Source organism: Rutidosis leptorrhynchoides, chromosome 10 (genome assembly GCF_046630445.1).
Source record: "Rutidosis leptorrhynchoides isolate AG116_Rl617_1_P2 chromosome 10, CSIRO_AGI_Rlap_v1, whole genome shotgun sequence".
NCBI lineage: Eukaryota > Viridiplantae > Streptophyta > Magnoliopsida > Asterales > Asteraceae > Rutidosis > Rutidosis leptorrhynchoides.
Window position 1 is genome coordinate 34,962,517 of NC_092342.1, and position 5,127 is coordinate 34,967,643.

The window sequence follows — 5,127 nt, forward strand, 5'->3', positions numbered from 1 at the left end:
ACTTCTCGTTCATCAAGTGCTTGAATGCTGACCACGGTAGTGCGTACGCATCGTCTTGTCCCACTTGCTCTAGATAGGTATTCCACCATGTTAACGCAGAACCTGTGAAGGTATGCGTAGCGTACTTCACTTTATCCTCTTCAGTACACTTACTTATGGCAAACACCGATTCGACCTTCTCGGTCCACCGTTTCAATCCGATCGGTCCTTCGGTTCCATCAAATTCCAAAGGTTTGCAGGCAGTGAATTCTTTGTAGGTGCATCCTACACGATTTCCTGTACTGCTAGATCCAAGGTTATTGTTGGTATGTAGCGCAGCCTGTACTGCGGCTATGTTTGAAGCTAGAAAAGTACGGAATTCCTCTTCATTCATATTCACGGTGTGTCGAGTAGTCGGTGCCATTTCCTTCAAAATAGTTAAATGGAACAAGTTAATCATACAGAATATTAAGAGTAGTTAATAGTATTTCGTAGCATAATATGAACTCATTTATAAAAGCTTTTTCTTCATATTAGCGTTTTATAAGTTTAAATTCGGGTAGTACCTACCCGTTAAGTTCATACTTAGTAGCTAATATACAATTCAACTACTACAATTCTATATGAAAAACTGATTATAATAATATTTCGCGTTCAAACTTTTATACAATATTTTACAAACTTACAATACCGCTTATTTTACATAAAGCATGAAATATAGCACACAATAACTTTGATACAAGATAGTTGTGAAGATAATTCTAGCTAGTACACAAGTCGTTCAGCAAAGGCAATAAAGACACGTAATTCATACGTCCAGAAACAAGTCATGCATTCTGGTTTTACTAGGACTACTTCCCATCCTTGGTCTTGTGCAACATAACCGTTATGGCCGTTGATAAGACAGCGTGTTGTAACGTCGTCAAAGGGACGAGGGTTACGTAATGTCCAACAGTCCCGTAACAATCTAAAAACCTCATTTCTTACCCCAATTACCGACTCCGTCACTTGTGGGAACGTTTTGTTTAATAGTTGTAGCCCGATGTTCTTGTTCTCACTTTGGTGAGAAGCGAACATTACTAATCCGTAAGCATAACATGCTTCTTTATGTTGCATGTTAGCCGCTTTTTCTAAATCACGAAGTCCAATATTCGGATATATTGAGTCAAAATAATTTCTTAACCCATTGCGTAAAATAGCATTTGGGTTCCCCGCAATATATGCGTCAAAGTAAACACATCGTAACTTATGGGTTTCCCAATGTGATATCCCCCATCTTTCAAACGAAAGTCTCTTATAAACCAAGACATTCTTGGAACGTTCTTCGAATGTCTTACAAACTGATCTCGCCTTAAATAGTTATGCCGAGGAATTCTGACCGACTCTAGACAAGATTTCATCAATCATGTCTCCGGGTAGGTCTCTTAAAATATTGGGTTGTCTATCCATTTTGTGTTTTTATACTGTAAAATAGACAAGAGTTAGATTCATAAAAAAAAAATACTTATTAATACAAGCAATTTTTACATATATCATAAAGCATAAGCACACTACATTACATATATTACACCACATGAATACAACTATCTTATTCCGACTCGCTTGTTTCTTCTTCTTCGGTTTTGGTTCGTTTTGCCAAGTTTCTAGGGATATATGATTTTCCCCTAATACGAGCCGTCGTTATCCACATTGGTTTAGAAAAACCTGGTGGTTTAGAGGTTCCCGGGTCATTGTTACAACTTAAGGACTTCGGGGGTTGACGATACATATAAAGTTCATCGGGGTTGGAATTAGATTTCTCTATTTTTATGCCCTTTCCCTTATTATTTTCTTTTGCCTTTTTAAATTCAGTTGGGGTAATTTCTATAACATCATCGGAATTCTCGTCGGAATCCGATTCATCGGAGAATTGGTAATCCTCCCAATATTTTGCTTCCTTGGCGGAAACACCATTGACCATAATTAACCTTGGTCGGTTGGTTGAGGATTTTCTTTTACTTAACCGTTTTATTATTTCCCCCACCGGTTCTATTTCTTCATCCGGTTCCGATTCTTCTTCCGGTTCCGATTCTTCTTCCGGTTCCGACTCTTCTTCCGGTTCCTCTTCGGGAACTTGTGAATCAGTCCACGAATCATTCCAATTTACATTTGACTCTTCATTATTATTAGGTGAGTCAATGGGACTTGTTCTAGAGGTAGACATCTATCACATAATATCAAACGCGTTAAGAGATTAATATATCACATAATATTCACATGTTAAAAATATATAGTTTCCAACAAAATTTGTTAAGCAATCATTTTTCAAGTAAACACGGTCGAAGTCCAGACTCACTAATGCATCCTAACAAACTCGATAAGACACACTAATACAAAATTCTGGTTCTCTAAGACCAACGCTCGGATACCAACTGAAATGTCCCGTTCTTATTGATTAAAAACGTTCCATATTAATTGATTTAGTTGCGAGGTTTTGACCTCTATATGAGACGTTTTTCAAAGACTGCATTCATTTTAAAACAACCCATAACCTTTATTTCATCAATAAAGGTTTAAAAAAAAACTTTACATAGATTATCAAATAATGATAATCTAAAATATCCTGTTTACACACGACCATTACATAATGGTTTACAATACAAATATGTTACAACAAAATAAGTTTCTTGAATGCAGTTTTTACACAATATCATACAAGCATGGACTCCAAATCTCGTCCTTATTTAAGTATGCGACAGCGGAAGCTCTTAATAATCACCTGAGAATAAACATGCTTAAAACGTCAACAAAAATGTTGGTGAGTTATAGGTTTAACCTATATATATCAAATCATAATAATAGACCACAAGATTTCATATTTCAATACACATCCCATACATAGAGATAAAAATCATTCATATGGTGAACACCTGGTAACCGACATTAACACGATGCATATATAAGAATATCCCCATCATTCCGGGACACCCTTCGGATATGATATAAATTTCGAAGTACTAAAGCATCCGGTACTTTGGATGGGGTTTGTTAGGCCCAATAGATCTATCTTTAGGATTCGCGTCAATTAGGGTGTCTGTTCCCTAATTCATAGATTACCAGACTTAATAAAAAGGGGCATATTCGATTTCGATAATTCAACCATAGAATGTAGTTTCACGTACTTGTGTCTATTTTGTAAATCATTTATAAAACCTGCATGTATTCTCATCCCAAAAATATTAGATTTTAAAAGTGGGACTATAACTCACTTTCACAGATTTTTACTTCGTCGGGAAGTAAGACTTGGCCACTGGTTGATTCACGAACCTATAACAATATATACATATATATCAAAGTATGTTCAAAATATATTTACAACACTTTTAATATATTTTGATGTTTTAAGTTTATTAAGTCAGCTGTCCTCGTTAGTAACCTACAACTAGTTGTCCACAGTTAGATGTACAGAAATAAATCGATAAATATTATCTTGAATCAATCCACGACCCAGTGTATACGTATCTCAGTATTGATCACAACTCAAACTATATATATTTTGGAATCAACCTCAACCCTGTATAGCTAACTCCAACATTCACATATAGAGTGTCTATGGTTGTTCCGAAATATATATAGATGTGTCGACATGATAGGTCGAAACATTGTATACGTGTCTATGGTATCTCAAGATTACATAATATACAATACAAGTTGATTAAGTTATGGTTGGAATAGATTTGTTACCAATTTTCACGTAGCTAAAATGAGAAAAATTATCCAATCTTGTTTTACCCATAACTTCTTCATTTTAAATCCGTTTTGAGTGAATCAAATTGCTATGGTTTCATATTGAACTCTATTTTATGAATCTAAATAGAAAAAGTATAGGTTTATAGTCGGAAAAATAAGTTACAAGTCGTTTTTGTAAAGGTAGTCATTTCAGTCGAAAGAACGACGTCTAGATGACCATTTTAGAAAACATACTTCCACTTTGAGTTTAACCATAATTTTTGGATATAGTTTCATGTTCATAATAAAAATCATTTTCTCAGAATAACAACTTTTAAATCAAAGTTTATCATAGTTTTTAATTAACTAACCCAAAACAGCCCGCGGTGTTACTACGACGGCGTAAATCCGGTTTTACGGTATTTTTCGTGTTTCCAGGTTTTAAATCATTAAGTTAGCATATCATATAGATATAGAACATGTGTTTAGTTGATTTTAAAAGTCAAGTTAGAAGGATTAACTTTTGTTTGCGAACAAGTTTAGAATTAACTAAACTATGTTCTAGTGATTACAAGTTTAAACCTTCGAATAAGATAGCTTTATATGTATGAATCGAATGATGTTATGAACATCATTACTACCTTAAGTTCCTTGGATAAACCTACTGGAAAAGAGAAAAATGGATCTAGCTTCAATGGATCCTTGGATGGCTCGAAGTTCTTGAAGCAGAATCATGACACGAAAACAAGTTCAAGTAAGATCATCACTTGAAATAAGATTGTTATAGTTATAGAAATTGAACCAAAGTTTGAATATGATTATTACCTTGTATTAGAATGATAACCTACTGTAAGAAACAAAGATTTCTTGAGGTTGGATGATCACCTTACAAGATTGGAAGTGAGCTAGCAAACTTGAAAGTATTCTTGATTTTATGTAACTAGAACTTGTAGAATATATGAAGAACACTTAGAACTTGAAGATAGAACTTGAGAGAGATCAATTAGATGAAGAAAATTGAAGAATGAAAGTGTTTGTAGGTGTTTTTGGTCGTTGGTGTATGGTTTAGATATAAAGGATATGTAATTTTGTTTTCATGTAAATAAGTCATGAATGATTACTCATATTTTTGTAATTTTATGAGATATTTCATGCTAGTTGCCAAATGATGGTTCCCACATGTGTTAGGTGACTCACATGGGCTGCTAAGAGCTGATCATTGGAGTGTATATACCAATAGTACATACATCTAAAAGCTGTGTATTGTACGAGTACGAATACGGGTGCATACGAGTAGAATTGTTGATGAAACTGAACGAGGATGTAATTGTAAGCATTTTTGTTAAGTAGAAGTATTTTGATAAGTGTATTGAAGTCTTTCAAAAGTGTATAAATACATATTAAAACACTACATGTATATACATTTTAACTGAGTCGTTA